Raw genomic sequence first — 15255 nt, 5'->3', positions numbered from 1 at the left:
TGCATAACTCCACCTCTTTTAGCACAGTACCCTCAACCCCCGGCTGTTCCCACCCGCCTCAACACCGTTGGAAGGGAGGAGAACCAATTAAGGCGGGGGGGGGGGTGGAACGAGCAGCTGTCTACCCTTAGCAGGAGGGTTGCTGATTAATTACCTCTCCTGCTGCTGCTGCTGGCTGTCCAGCAGCAGACTGAAGGTGGCTGCTGCTGTGCGCAGGTATATAAAGGCTCAGAGCCTATTATGACACGCGCAGCCAGCGTTCCATTGCCACATTCCGTCTACTGCAGGCGGGATACCTGGATGGCTGGAATGTCACTGAGAAGCTCACAGAGACCGCCATAAGCAACAGTTTAAAAGAATGCCACAGACTAATCAACCAAACTTTTTGGGTTGGTTTCTCTTTTATAGTCTGCAGGCATTAAATGAAAGAAGTCAGTGTTCCAGCAGAGGGAGACAACGTTTCAGAAAAGGCATTGTAGCAAACCAAAAAAGAAATTTTAAGCGCAGCAGAGTAACCAGCTCACATACCTGTTAGCTCAGGTGAGTTTAAAAGGCTGCTGTTGATAACAAGGGCATTTGCTAAATAGATGGTGTGTGTGCAACAATATACTGAAAGGTCAATTATATTGTGCAGCTTATCTCACCACCTGTAGTTATTTAGGTGAAAGCTCCAAAATGCTTGCCTAATATGTCTGTTTATCCAAAAGGAAGTATAGAGGGAGAGCTAGATAGATAGCATTGCATTACATTACATTACATGGCAATGCAATGCACAGTTGCTGAAGTTGAACCAAAATGAGCTTGTCATCTGGCTTCTGCAACTTTTAACATGAAAAATCCAATGAGCAGAAGAAAAGCAAAGCCAAAGAGTCCATCCCAAAATCCGACAAACAAGCAAAATGAACAAAAAGCATTGAATTCAATTCTTTCTGATTTTAGAAACTGCATTAAAGAAGGGGTGCACCGGTCCTGGAGATACTGCAATACCAGGTCAATGCGTGGAGTGGACAGAGCAAGCTCTTTTTCCATCTCCCTGTTCTAAAAATCCATTTAATATATGGTCCCCAGATAGGGGACGTATCAGATATTAAACTGATAAGAACAGATACTACACTTGATCTTAGCCAAAAGGCCGAGAAGCGATAACCAGAATTGGTTTCCGACTACGGTGCCACCCAAGGATTCTGAAAAGTCCATTTGTGGAGATGGCCACCTGGACTCCCGTTAAGAAGACATGCTGTCAACCTCTAGATCCCTCACATGCCTGCACTTTTCGGCTTGCTGCTGCTGCAATCCACGCGTTTTAGATCTGCATAACTCCACCTCTTTTAGCACAGTACCCTCAACCTCCGGCTGTTCCCACCCGCCTCAACACCGTTGGAAGGGAGGAGAACCAATTAAGGCGGGGGGGGGGTGGAACGAGCAGCTGTCTACCCTTAGCAGGAGGGTTGCTGATTAATTACCTCTCCTGCTGCTGCTGCTGCTGGCTGTCCAGCAGCCGACTGAAGGTGGCTGCTGCTGTGCGCAGGTATATAAAGGCTCAGAGCCTATTATGACACGCGCAGCCAGCGTTCCATTGCCACATTCCGTCTACTGCAGGCGGGATACCTGGATGGCTGAATGTCACTGAGAAGCTCACAGAGACCGCCATAAGCAACAGTTTAAAAGAATGCCACAGACTAATCAACCAAACTTTTTGGGGTTGGTTTCTCTTTTATAGTCTGCAGGCATTAAATGAAAGAAGTCAGTGTTCCAGCAGAGGGAGACAACGTTTCAGAAAAGGCATTGTAGCAAACCAAAAAAGAAATTTTAAGCGCAGCAGAGTAACCAGCTCACATACCTGTTAGCTCAGGTGAGTTTAAAAGGCTGCTGTTGATAACAAGGGCATTTGCTAAATAGATGGTGTGTGTGCAACAATATACTGAAAGGTCAATTATATTGTGCAGCTTATCTCACCACCTGTAGTTATTTAGGTGAAAGCTCCAAAATGCTTGCCTAATATGTCTGTTTATCCAAAAGGAAGTATAGAGGGAGAGCTAGATAGATAGCATTGCATTACATTACATTACATGGCAATGCAATGCACAGTTGCTGAAGTTGAACCAAAATGAGCTTGTCATCTGGCTTCTGCAACTTTTAACATGAAAAATCCAATGAGGAGAAGAAAAGCAAAGCCAAAGAGTCCATCCCAAAATCCGACAAACAAGCAAAATGAACAAAAAGCATTGAATTCAATTCTTTCTGATTTTAGAAACTGCATTAAAGAAGGGGTGCACCGGTCCTGGAGATACTGCAATGCCAGGTCAATGCGTGGAGTGGACAGAGCAAGCTCTTTTTCCATCTCCCTGTTCTAAAAATCCATTTAATATATGGTCCCCAGATAGGGGACGTATCAGATATTAAACTGATAAGAACAGATACTACACTTGATCTTAGCCAAAAGGCCGAGAAGCGATAACCAGAATTGGTTTCCGACTACGGTGCCACCCAAGAATTCTGAAAGTCCATTTGTGGAGATGGCCACCTGGACTCCCGTTAAGAAGACATGCTGTCAACCTCTAGATCCCTCACATGCCTGCACTTTTCGGCTTGCTGCTGCTGCAATCCACGCGTTTTAGATCTGCATAACTCCACCTCTTTTAGCACAGTACCCTCAACCCCCCGGCTGTTCCCCACCCGCCTCAACACCGTTGGAAGGGAGGAGAACCAATTAAGGCGGGGGTGGGGGGTGGAACGAGCAGCTGTCTACCCTTAGCAGGAGGGTTGCTGATTAATTACCTCTCCTGCTGCTGCTGCTGCTGGCTGTCCAGCAGCAGACTGAAGGTGGCTGCTGCTGTGCGCAGGTATATAAAGGCTCAGAGCCTATTATGACACGCGCAGCCAGCGTTCCATTGCCACATTCCGTCTACTGCAGGCGGGATACCTGGATGGCTGAATGTCACTGAGAAGCTCACAGAGACCGCCATAAGCAACAGTTTAAAAGAATGCCACAGACTAATCAACCAAACTTTTTGGGTTGGTTTCTCTTTTATAGTCTGCAGGCATTAAATGAAAGAAGTCAGTGTTCCAGCAGAGGGAGACAACGTTTCAGAAAAGGCATTGTAGCAAACCAAAAAAGAAATTTTAAGTGCAGCAGAGTAACCAGCTCACATACCTGTTAGCTCAGGTGAGTTTAAAAGGCTGCTGTTGATAACAAGGGCATTTGCTAAATAGATGGTGTGTGTGCAACAATATACTGAAAGGTCAATTATATTGTGCAGCTTATCTCACCACCTGTAGTTATTTAGGTGAAAGCTCCAAAATGCTTGCCTAATATGTCTGTTTATCCAAAAGGAAGTATAGAGGGAGAGCTAGATAGATAGCATTGCATTACATTACATTACATGGCAATGCAATGCACAGTTGCTGAAGTTGAACCAAAATGAGCTTGTCATCTGGCTTCTGCAACTTTTAACATGAAAAATCCAATGAGGAGAAGAAAAGCAAAGCCAAAGAGTCCATCCCAAAATCCGACAAACAAGCAAAATGAACAAAAAGCATTGAATTCAATTCTTTCTGATTTTAGAAACTGCATTAAAGAAGGGGTGCACCGGTCCTGGAGATACTGCAATACCAGGTCAATGCGTGGAGTGGACAGAGCAAGCTCTTTTTCCATCTCCCTGTTCTAAAAATCCATTTAATATATGGTCCCCAGATAGGGGACGTATCAGATATTAAACTGATAAGAACAGATACTACACTTGATCTTAGCCAAAAGGCCGAGAAGCGATAACCAGAATTGGTTTCCGACTACGGTGCCACCCAAGGATTCTGAAAAGTCCATTTGTGGAGATGGCCACCTGGACTCCCGTTAAGAAGACATGCTGTCAACCTCTAGATCCCTCACATGCCTGCACTTTTCGGCTTGCTGCTGCTGCAATCCACGCGTTTTAGATCTGCATAACTCCACCTCTTTTAGCACAGTACCCTCAACCCCCGGCTGTTCCCACCCGCCTCAACACCGTTGGAAGGGAGGAGAACCAATTAAGGCGGGGGGGGGGGTGGAACGAGCAGCTGTCTACCCTTAGCAGGAGGGTTGCTGATTAATTACCTCTCCTGCTGCTGCTGCTGCTGGCTGTCCAGCAGCAGACTGAAGGTGGCTGCTGCTGTGCGCAGGTATATAAAGGCTCAGAGCCTATTATGACACGCGCAGCCAGCGTTCCATTGCCACATTCCGTCTACTGCAGGCGGGATACCTGGATGGCTGAATGTCACTGAGAAGCTCACAGAGACCGCCATAAGCAACAGTTTAAAAGAATGCCACAGACTAATCAACCAAACTTTTTGGGTTGGTTTCTCTTTTATAGTCTGCAGGCATTAAATGAAAGAAGTCAGTGTTCCAGCAGAGGGAGACAACGTTTCAGAAAAGGCATTGTAGCAAACCAAAAAAGAAATTTTAAGCGCAGCAGAGTAACCAGCTCACATACCTGTTAGCTCAGGTGAGTTTAAAAGGCTGCTGTTGATAACAAGGGCATTTGCTAAATAGATGGTGTGTGTGCAACAATATACTGAAAGGTCAATTATATTGTGCAGCTTATCTCACCACCTGTAGTTATTTAGGTGAAAGCTCCAAAATGCTTGCCTAATATGTCTGTTTATCCAAAAGGAAGTATAGAGGGAGAGCTAGATAGATAGCATTGCATTACATTACATTACATGGCAATGCAATGCACAGTTGCTGAAGTTGAACCAAAATGAGCTTGTCATCTGGCTTCTGCAACTTTTAACATGAAAAATCCAATGAGGAGAAGAAAAGCAAAGCCAAAGAGTCCATCCCAAAATCCGACAAACAAGCAAAATGAACAAAAAGCATTGAATTCAATTCTTTCTGATTTTAGAAACTGCATTAAAGAAGGGGTGCACCGGTCCTGGAGATACTGCAATACCAGGTCAATGCGTGGAGTGGACAGAGCAAGCTCTTTTTCCATCTCCCTGTTCTAAAAATCCATTTAATATATGGTCCCCAGATAGGGGACGTATCAGATATTAAACTGATAAGAACAGATACTACACTTGATCTTAGCCAAAAGGCCGAGAAGCGATAACCAGAATTGGTTTCCGACTACGGTGCCACCCAAGGATTCTGAAAAGTCCATTTGTGGAGATGGCCACCTGGACTCCCGTTAAGAAGACATGCTGTCAACCTCTAGATCCCTCACATGCCTGCACTTTTCGGCTTGCTGCTGCTGCAATCCACGCGTTTTAGATCTGCATAACTCCACCTCTTTTAGCACAGTACCCTCAACCCCCGGCTGTTCCCACCCGCCTCAACACCGTTGGAAGGGAGGAGAACCAATTAAGGCGGGGGGGGGGGGTGGAACGAGCAGCTGTCTACCCTTAGCAGGAGGGTTGCTGATTAATTACCTCTCCTGCTGCTGCTGCTGCTGGCTGTCCAGCAGCAGACTGAAGGTGGCTGCTGCTGTGCGCAGGTATATAAAGGCTCAGAGCCTATTATGACACGCGCAGCCAGCGTTCCATTGCCACATTCCGTCTACTGCAGGCGGGATACCTGGATGGCTGAATGTCACTGAGAAGCTCACAGAGACCGCCATAAGCAACAGTTTAAAAGAATGCCACAGACTAATCAACCAAACTTTTTGGGTTGGTTTCTCTTTTATAGTCTGCAGGCATTAAATGAAAGAAGTCAGTGTTCCAGCAGAGGGAGACAACGTTTCAGAAAAGGCATTGTAGCAAACCAAAAAAGAAATTTTAAGCGCAGCAGAGTAACCGGCTCACATACCTGTTAGCTCAGGTGAGTTTAAAAGGCTGCTGTTGATAACAAGGGCATTTGCTAAATAGATGGTGTGTGTGCAACAATATACTGAAAGGTCAATTATATTGTGCAGCTTATCTCACCACCTGTAGTTATTTAGGTGAAAGCTCCAAAATGCTTGCCTAATATGTCTGTTTATCCAAAAGGAAGTATAGAGGGAGAGCTAGATAGATAGCATTGCATTACATTACATTACATGGCAATGCAATGCACAGTTGCTGAAGTTGAACCAAAATGAGCTTGTCATCTGGCTTCTGCAACTTTTAACATGAAAAATCCAATGAGGAGAAGAAAAGCAAAGCCAAAGAGTCCATCCCAAAATCCGACAAACAAGCAAAATGAACAAAAAGCATTGAATTCAATTCTTTCTGATTTTAGAAACTGCATTAAAGAAGGGGTGCACCGGTCCTGGAGATACTGCAATACCAGGTCAATGCGTGGAGTGGACAGAGCAAGCTCTTTTTCCATCTCCCTGTTCTAAAAATCCATTTAATATATGGTCCCCAGATAGGGGACGTATCAGATATTAAACTGATAAGAACAGATACTACACTTGATCTTAGCCAAAAGGCCGAGAAGCGATAACCAGAATTGGTTTCCGACTACGGTGCCACCCAAGGATTCTGAAAAGTCCATTTGTGGAGATGGCCACCTGGACTCCCGTTAAGAAGACATGCTGTCAACCTCTAGATCCCTCACATGCCTGCACTTTTCGGCTTGCTGCTGCTGCAATCCACGCGTTTTAGATCTGCATAACTCCACCTCTTTTAGCACAGTACCCTCAACCCCCGGCTGTTCCCACCCGCCTCAACACCGTTGGAAGGGAGGAGAACCAATTAAGGCGGGGGGGGGGTGGAACGAGCAGCTGTCTACCCTTAGCAGGAGGGTTGCTGATTAATTACCTCTCCTGCTGCTGCTGCTGCTGGCTGTCCAGCAGCAGACTGAAGGTGGCTGCTGCTGTGCGCAGGTATATAAAGGCTCAGAGCCTATTATGACACGCGCAGCCAGCGTTCCATTGCCACATTCCGTCTACTGCAGGCGGGATACCTGGATGGCTGAATGTCACTGAGAAGCTCACAGAGACCGCCATAAGCAACAGTTTAAAAGAATGCCACAGACTAATCAACCAAACTTTTTGGGTTGGTTTCTCTTTTATAGTCTGCAGGCATTAAATGAAAGAAGTCAGTGTTCCAGCAGAGGGAGACAACGTTTCAGAAAAGGCATTGTAGCAAACCAAAAAAGAAATTTTAAGCGCAGCAGAGTAACCAGCTCACATACCTGTTAGCTCAGGTGAGTTTAAAAGGCTGCTGTTGATAACAAGGGCATTTGCTAAATAGATGGTGTGTGTGCAACAATATACTGAAAGGTCAATTATATTGTGCAGCTTATCTCACCACCTGTAGTTATTTAGGTGAAAGCTCCAAAATGCTTGCCTAATATGTCTGTTTATCCAAAAGGAAGTATAGAGGGAGAGCTAGATAGATAGCATTGCATTACATTACATTACATGGCAATGCAATGCACAGTTGCTGAAGTTGAACCAAAATGAGCTTGTCATCTGGCTTCTGCAACTTTTAACATGAAAAATCCAATGAGGAGAAGAAAAGCAAAGCCAAAGAGTCCATCCCAAAATCCGACAAACAAGCAAAATGAACAAAAAGCATTGAATTCAATTCTTTCTGATTTTAGAAACTGCATTAAAGAAGGGGTGCACCGGTCCTGGAGATACTGCAATACCAGGTCAATGCGTGGAGTGGACAGAGCAAGCTCTTTTTCCATCTCCCTGTTCTAAAAATCCATTTAATATATGGTCCCCAGATAGGGGACGTATCAGATATTAAACTGATAAGAACAGATACTACACTTGATCTTAGCCAAAAGGCCGAGAAGCGATAACCAGAATTGGTTTCCGACTACGGTGCCACCCAAGGATTCTGAAAAGTCCATTTGTGGAGATGGCCACCTGGACTCCCGTTAAGAAGACATGCTGTCAACCTCTAGATCCCTCACATGCCTGCACTTTTCGGCTTGCTGCTGCTGCAATCCACGCGTTTTAGATCTGCATAACTCCACCTCTTTTAGCACAGTACCCTCAACCCCCGGCTGTTCCCACCCGCCTCAACACCGTTGGAAGGGAGGAGAACCAATTAAGGCGGGGGGGGGGGGTGGAACGAGCAGCTGTCTACCCTTAGCAGGAGGGTTGCTGATTAATTACCTCTCCTGCTGCTGCTGCTGCTGGCTGTCCAGCAGCAGACTGAAGGTGGCTGCTGCTGTGCGCAGGTATATAAAGGCTCAGAGCCTATTATGACACGCGCAGCCAGCGTTCCATTGCCACATTCCGTCTACTGCAGGCGGGATACCTGGATGGCTGAATGTCACTGAGAAGCTCACAGAGACCGCCATAAGCAACAGTTTAAAAGAATGCCACAGACTAATCAACCAAACTTTTTGGGTTGGTTTCTCTTTTATAGTCTGCAGGCATTAAATGAAAGAAGTCAGTGTTCCAGCAGAGGGAGACAACGTTTCAGAAAAGGCATTGTAGCAAACCAAAAAAGAAATTTTAAGCGCAGCAGAGTAACCGGCTCACATACCTGTTAGCTCAGGTGAGTTTAAAAGGCTGCTGTTGATAACAAGGGCATTTGCTAAATAGATGGTGTGTGTGCAACAATATACTGAAAGGTCAATTATATTGTGCAGCTTATCTCACCACCTGTAGTTATTTAGGTGAAAGCTCCAAAATGCTTGCCTAATATGTCTGTTTATCCAAAAGGAAGTATAGAGGGAGAGCTAGATAGATAGCATTGCATTACTTTACATTACATGGCAATGCAATGCACAGTTGCTGAAGTTGAACCAAAATGAGCTTGTCATCTGGCTTCTGCAACTTTTAACATGAAAAATCCAATGAGGAGAAGAAAAGCAAAGCCAAAGAGTCCATCCCAAAATCCGACAAACAAGCAAAATGAACAAAAAGCATTGAATTCAATTCTTTCTGATTTTAGAAACTGCATTAAAGAAGGGGTGCACCTGTCCTGGAGATACTGCAATACCAGGTCAATGCGTGGAGTGGACAGAGCAAGCTCTTTTTCCATCTCCCTGTTCTAAAAATCCATTTAATATATGGTCCCCAGATAGGGGACGTATCAGATATTAAACTGATAAGAACAGATACTACACTTGATCTTAGCCAAAAGGCCGAGAAGCGATAACCAGAATTGGTTTCCGACTACGGTGCCACCCAAGGATTCTGAAAAGTCCATTTGTGGAGATGGCCACCTGGACTCCCGTTAAGAAGACATGCTGTCAACCTCTAGATCCCTCACATGCCTGCACTTTTCGGCTTGCTGCTGCTGCAATCCACGCGTTTTAGATCTGCATAACTCCACCTCTTTTAGCACAGTACCCTCAACCCCCGGCTGTTCCCACCCGCCTCAACACCGTTGGAAGGGAGGAGAACCAATTAAGGCGGGGGGGGGGGGGTGGAACGAGCAGCTGTCTACCCTTAGCAGGAGGGTTGCTGATTAATTACCTCTCCTGCTGCTGCTGCTGCTGGCTGTCCAGCAGCAGACTGAAGGTGGCTGCTGCTGTGCGCAGGTATATAAAGGCTCAGAGCCTATTATGACACGCGCAGCCAGCGTTCCATTGCCACATTCCGTCTACTGCAGGCGGGATACCTGGATGGCTGAATGTCACTGAGAAGCTCACAGAGACCGCCATAAGCAACAGTTTAAAAGAATGCCACAGACTAATCAACCAAACTTTTTGGGTTGGTTTCTCTTTTATAGTCTGCAGGCATTAAATGAAAGAAGTCAGTGTTCCAGCAGAGGGAGACAACGTTTCAGAAAAGGCATTGTAGCAGACCAAAAAAGAAATTTTAAGCGCAGCAGAGTAACCAGCTCACATACCTGTTAGCTCAGGTGAGTTTAAAAGGCTGCTGTTGATAACAAGGGCATTTGCTAAATAGATGGTGTGTGTGCAACAATATACTGAAAGGTCAATTATATTGTGCAGCTTATCTCACCACCTGTAGTTATTTAGGTGAAAGCTCCAAAATGCTTGCCTAATATGTCTGTTTATCCAAAAGGAAGTATAGAGGGAGAGCTAGATAGATAGCATTGCATTACATTACATTACATGGCAATGCAATGCACAGTTGCTGAAGTTGAACCAAAATGAGCTTGTCATCTGGCTTCTGCAACTTTTAACATGAAAAATCCAATGAGGAGAAGAAAAGCAAAGCCAAAGAGTCCATCCCAAAATCCGACAAACAAGCAAAATGAACAAAAAGCATTGAATTCAATTCTTTCTGATTTTAGAAACTGCATTAAAGAAGGGGTGCACCGGTCCTGGAGATACTGCAATACCAGGTCAATGCGTGGAGTGGACAGAGCAAGCTCTTTTTCCATCTCCCTGTTCTAAAAATCCATTTAATATATGGTCCCCAGATAGGGGACGTATCAGATATTAAACTGATAAGAACAGATACTACACTTGATCTTAGCCAAAAGGCCGAGAAGCGATAACCAGAATTGGTTTCCGACTACGGTGCCACCCAAGGATTCTGAAAAGTCCATTTGTGGAGATGGCCACCTGGACTCCCGTTAAGAAGACATGCTGTCAACCTCTAGATCCCTCACATGCCTGCACTTTTCGGCTTGCTGCTGCTGCAATCCACGCGTTTTAGATCTGCATAACTCCACCTCTTTTAGCACAGTACCCTCAACCCCCGGCTGTTCCCACCCGCCTCAACACCGTTGGAAGGGAGGAGAACCAATTAAGGCGGGGGGGGTGGTGGAACGAGAAGCTGTCTACCCTTAGCAGGAGGGTTGCTGATTAATTACCTCTCCTGCTGCTGCTGCTGCTGGCTGTCCAGCAGCAGACTGAAGGTGGCTGCTGCTGTGCGCAGGTATATAAAGGCTCAGAGCCTATTATGACACGCGCAGCCAGCGTTCCATTGCCACATTCCGTCTACTGCAGGCGGGATACCTGGATGGCTGAATGTCACTGAGAAGCTCACAGAGACCGCCATAAGCAACAGTTTAAAAGAATGCCACAGACTAATCAACCAAACTTTTTGGGTTGGTTTCTCTTTTATTGTCTGCAGGCATTAAATGAAAGAAGTCAGTGTTCCAGCAGAGGGAGACAACGTTTCAGAAAAGGCATTGTAGCAAACCAAAAAAGAAATTTTAAGCGCAGCAGAGTAACCAGCTCACATACCTGTTAGCTCAGGTGAGTTTAAAAGGCTGCTGTTGATAACAAGGGCATTTGCTAAATAGATGGTGTGTGTGCAACAATATACTGAAAGGTCAATTATATTGTGCAGCTTATCTCACCACCTGTAGTTATTTAGGTGAAAGCTCCAAAATGCTTGCCTAATATGTCTGTTTATCCAAAAGGAAGTATAGAGGGAGAGCTAGATAGATAGCATTGCATTACATTACATTACATGGCAATGCAATGCACAGTTGCTGAAGTTGAACCAAAATGAGCTTGTCATCTGGCTTCTGCAACTTTTAACATGAAAAATCCAATGAGGAGAAGAAAAGCAAAGCCAAAGAGTCCATCCCAAAATCCGACAAACAAGCAAAATGAACAAAAAGCATTGAATTCAATTCTTTCTGATTTTAGAAACTGCATTAAAGAAGGGGTGCACCGGTCCTGGAGATACTGCAATACCAGGTCAATGCGTGGAGTGGACAGAGCAAGCTCTTTTTCCATCTCCCTGTTCTAAAAATCCATTTAATATATGGTCCCCAGATAGGGGATGTATCAGATATTAAACTGATAAGAACAGATACTACACTTGATCTTAGCCAAAAGGCCGAGAAGCGATAACCAGAATTGGTTTCCGACTACGGTGCCACCCAAGGATTCTGAAAAGTCCATTTGTGGAGATGGCCACCTGGACTCCCGTTAAGAAGACATGCTGTCAACCTCTAGATCCCTCACATGCCTGCACTTTTCGGCTTGCTGCTGCTGCAATCCACGCGTTTTAGATCTGCATAACTCCACCTCTTTTAGCACAGTACCCTCAACCCCCGGCTGTTCCCACCCGCCTCAACACCGTTGGAAGGGAGGAGAACCAATTAAGGCGGGGGGGGGGTGGAACGAGCAGCTGTCTACCCTTAGCAGGAGGGTTGCTGATTAATTACCTCTCCTGCTGCTGCTGCTGCTGGCTGTCCAGCAGCAGACTGAAGGTGGCTGCTGCTGTGCGCAGGTATATAAAGGCTCAGAGCCTATTATGACACGCGCAGCCAGCGTTCCATTGCCACATTCCGTCTACTGCAGGCGGGATACCTGGATGGCTGAATGTCACTGAGAAGCTCACAGAGACCGCCATAAGCAACAGTTTAAAAGAATGCCACAGACTAATCAACCAAACTTTTTGGGTTGGTTTCTCTTTTATAGTCTGCAGGCATTAAATGAAAGAAGTCAGTGTTCCAGCAGAGGGAGACAACGTTTCAGAAAAGGCATTGTAGCAAACCAAAAAAGAAATTTTAAGCGCAGCAGAGTAACCAGCTCACATACCTGTTAGCTCAGGTGAGTTTAAAAGGCTGCTGTTGATAACAAGGGCATTTGCTAAATAGATGGTGTGTGTGCAACAATATACTGAAAGGTCAATTATATTGTGCAGCTTATCTCACCACCTGTAGTTATTTAGGTGAAAGCTCCAAAATGCTTGCCTAATATGTCTGTTTATCCAAAAGGAAGTATAGAGGGAGAGCTAGATAGATAGCATTGCATTACATTACATTACATGGCAATGCAATGCACAGTTGCTGAAGTTGAACCAAAATGAGCTTGTCATCTGGCTTCTGCAACTTTTAACATGAAAAATCCAATGAGGAGAAGAAAAGCAAAGCCAAAGAGTCCATCCCAAAATCCGACAAACAAGCAAAATGAACAAAAAGCATTGAATTCAATTCTTTCTGATTTTAGAAACTGCATTAAAGAAGGGGTGCACCGGTCCTGGAGATACTGCAATACCAGGTCAATGCGTGGAGTGGACAGAGCAAGCTCTTTTTCCATCTCCCTGTTCTAAAAATCCATTTAATATATGGTCCCCAGATAGGGGACGTATCAGATATTAAACTGATAAGAACAGATACTACACTTGATCTTAGCCAAAAGGCCGAGAAGCGATAACCAGAATTGGTTTCCGACTACGGTGCCACCCAAGGATTCTGAAAAGTCCATTTGTGGAGATGGCCACCTGGACTCCCGTTAAGAAGACATGCTGTCAACCTCTAGATCCCTCACATGCCTGCACTTTTCGGCTTGCTGCTGCTGCAATCCATGCGTTTTAGATCTGCATAACTCCACCTCTTTTAGCACAGTACCCTCAACCCCCGGCTGTTCCCACCCGCCTCAACACCGTTGGAAGGGAGGAGAACCAATTAAGGCGGGGGGGGGGTGGAACGAGCAGCTGTCTACCCTTAGCAGGAGGGTTGCTGATTAATTACCTCTCCTGCTGCTGCTGCTGCTGGCTGTCCAGCAGCAGACTGAAGGTGGCTGCTGCTGTGCGCAGGTATATAAAGGCTCAGAGCCTATTATGACACGCGCAGCCAGCGTTCCATTGCCACATTCCGTCTACTGCAGGCGGGATACCTGGATGGCTGAATGTCACTGAGAAGCTCACAGAGACCGCCATAAGCAACAGTTTAAAAGAATGCCACAGACTAATCAACCAAACTTTTTGGGTTGGTTTCTCTTTTATAGTCTGCAGGCATTAAATGAAAGAAGTCAGTGTTCCAGCAGAGGGAGACAACGTTTCAGAAAAGGCATTGTAGCAAACCAAAAAAGAAATTTTAAGCGCAGCAGAGTAACCAGCTCACATACCTGTTAGCTCAGGTGAGTTTAAAAGGCTGCTGTTGATAACAAGGGCATTTGCTAAATAGATGGTGTGTGTGCAACAATATACTGAAAGGTCAATTATATTGTGCAGCTTATCTCACCACCTGTAGTTATTTAGGTGAAAGCTCCAAAATGCTTGCCTAATATGTCTGTTTATCCAAAAGGAAGTATAGAGGGAGAGCTAGATAGATAGCATTGCATTACATTACATTACATGGCAATGCAATGCACAGTTGCTGAAGTTGAACCAAAATGAGCTTGTCATCTGGCTTCTGCAACTTTTAACATGAAAAATCCAATGAGGAGAAGAAAAGCAAAGCCAAAGAGTCCATCCCAAAATCCGACAAACAAGCAAAATGAACAAAAAGCATTGAATTCAATTCTTTCTGATTTTAGAAACTGCATTAAAGAAGGGGTGCACCGGTCCTGGAGATACTGCAATACCAGGTCAATGCGTGGAGTGGACAGAGCAAGCTCTTTTTCCATCTCCCTGTTCTAAAAATCCATTTAATATATGGTCCCCAGATAGGGGACGTATCAGATATTAAACTGATAAGAACAGATACTACACTTGATCTTAGCCAAAAGGCCGAGAAGCGATAACCAGAATTGGTTTCCGACTACGGTGCCACCCAAGGATTCTAAAAAAGTCCATTTGTGGAGATGGCCACCTGGACTCCCGTTAAGAAGACATGCTGTCAACCTCTAGATCCCTCACATGCCTGCACTTTTCGGCTTGCTGCTGCTGCAATCCACGCGTTTTAGATCTGCATAACTCCACCTCTTTTAGCACAGTACCCTCAACCCCCGGCTGTTCCCACCCGCCTCAACACCGTTGGAAGGGAGGAGAACCAATTAAGGCGGGGGGGGGGGGGTGGAACGAGCAGCTGTCTACCCTTAGCAGGAGGGTTGCTGATTAATTACCTCTCCTGCTGCTGCTGCTGCTGGCTGTCCAGCAGCAGACTGAAGGTGGCTGCTGCTGTGCGCAGGTATATAAAGGCTCAGAGCCTATTATGACACGCGCAGCCAGCGTTCCATTGCCACATTCCGTCTACTGCAGGCGGGATACCTGGATGGCTGAATGTCACTGAGAAGCTCACAGAGACCGCCATAAGCAACAGTTTAAAAGAATTCCACAGACTAATCAACCAAACTTTTTGGGTTGGTTTCTCTTTTATAGTCTGCAGGCATTAAATGAAAGAAGTCAGTGTTCCAGCAGAGGGAGACAACGTTTCAGAAAAGGCATTGTAGCAAACCAAAAAAGAAATTTTAAGCGCAGCAGAGTAACCAGCTCACATACCTGTTAGCTCAGGTGAGTTTAAAAGGCTGCTGTTGATAACAAGGGCATTTGCTAAATAGATGGTGTGTGTGCAACAATATACTGAAAGGTCAATTATATTGTGCAGCTTATCTCACCACCTGTAGTTATTTAGGTGAAAGCTCCAAAATGCTTGCCTAATATGTCTGTTTATCCAAAAGGAAGTATAGAGGGAGAGCTAGATAGATAGCATTGCATTACATTACATTACATGGCAATGCAATGCACAGTTGCTGAAGTTGAACCAAAATGAGCTTGTCATCTGGCTTCT

At 45.2% G+C, this 15255-nt stretch overlaps 11 non-coding genes across 11 annotated transcripts; all 11 read right to left on the bottom strand.

The window, feature by feature from the left end:
• Nucleotides 1-953: 953 nt before the first annotated feature.
• On the bottom strand, nucleotides 954-1144 carry LOC141198922 (U2 spliceosomal RNA). The gene has a single exon (XR_012270688.1). It is a non-coding gene; the product is annotated as a U2 spliceosomal RNA (small nuclear RNA).
• Nucleotides 1145-2265: 1121 nt separating this feature from the next.
• On the bottom strand, nucleotides 2266-2456 carry LOC141200406 (U2 spliceosomal RNA). The gene has a single exon (XR_012272128.1). It is a non-coding gene; the product is annotated as a U2 spliceosomal RNA (small nuclear RNA).
• A 1123-nt stretch (nucleotides 2457-3579) lies between these two features.
• LOC141198911 (U2 spliceosomal RNA) lies at nucleotides 3580-3770 on the bottom strand. Its single transcript, XR_012270677.1, has one exon. It is a non-coding gene; the product is annotated as a U2 spliceosomal RNA (small nuclear RNA).
• A 1121-nt stretch (nucleotides 3771-4891) lies between these two features.
• Nucleotides 4892-5082, bottom strand: LOC141198899 (U2 spliceosomal RNA). Its single transcript, XR_012270666.1, has one exon. It is a non-coding gene; the product is annotated as a U2 spliceosomal RNA (small nuclear RNA).
• Nucleotides 5083-6204: 1122 nt separating this feature from the next.
• On the bottom strand, nucleotides 6205-6395 carry LOC141198887 (U2 spliceosomal RNA). The gene has a single exon (XR_012270655.1). It is a non-coding gene; the product is annotated as a U2 spliceosomal RNA (small nuclear RNA).
• Nucleotides 6396-7515: 1120 nt separating this feature from the next.
• LOC141198875 (U2 spliceosomal RNA) lies at nucleotides 7516-7706 on the bottom strand. Its single transcript, XR_012270644.1, has one exon. It is a non-coding gene; the product is annotated as a U2 spliceosomal RNA (small nuclear RNA).
• Nucleotides 7707-8828: 1122 nt separating this feature from the next.
• LOC141200532 (U2 spliceosomal RNA) lies at nucleotides 8829-9019 on the bottom strand. The gene has a single exon (XR_012272250.1). It is a non-coding gene; the product is annotated as a U2 spliceosomal RNA (small nuclear RNA).
• Nucleotides 9020-10142: 1123 nt separating this feature from the next.
• On the bottom strand, nucleotides 10143-10333 carry LOC141201364 (U2 spliceosomal RNA). The gene has a single exon (XR_012272925.1). It is a non-coding gene; the product is annotated as a U2 spliceosomal RNA (small nuclear RNA).
• A 1121-nt stretch (nucleotides 10334-11454) lies between these two features.
• LOC141200469 (U2 spliceosomal RNA) lies at nucleotides 11455-11645 on the bottom strand. The gene has a single exon (XR_012272189.1). It is a non-coding gene; the product is annotated as a U2 spliceosomal RNA (small nuclear RNA).
• Nucleotides 11646-12765: 1120 nt separating this feature from the next.
• Nucleotides 12766-12956, bottom strand: LOC141201352 (U2 spliceosomal RNA). The gene has a single exon (XR_012272914.1). It is a non-coding gene; the product is annotated as a U2 spliceosomal RNA (small nuclear RNA).
• A 1120-nt stretch (nucleotides 12957-14076) lies between these two features.
• On the bottom strand, nucleotides 14077-14267 carry LOC141201341 (U2 spliceosomal RNA). The gene has a single exon (XR_012272903.1). It is a non-coding gene; the product is annotated as a U2 spliceosomal RNA (small nuclear RNA).
• Between the last annotated feature and the right edge of the window lie 988 nt (nucleotides 14268-15255).

Source organism: Phyllobates terribilis, unplaced genomic scaffold (genome assembly GCF_046119375.1).
Source record: "Phyllobates terribilis strain yellow unplaced genomic scaffold, ASM4611937v1 Scaffold_108__1_contigs__length_5656254, whole genome shotgun sequence".
NCBI lineage: Eukaryota > Metazoa > Chordata > Amphibia > Anura > Dendrobatidae > Phyllobates > Phyllobates terribilis.
Note: the sequence above shows the minus strand (reverse complement) of the source record. Positions and strands in the feature narration are given on the sequence as shown.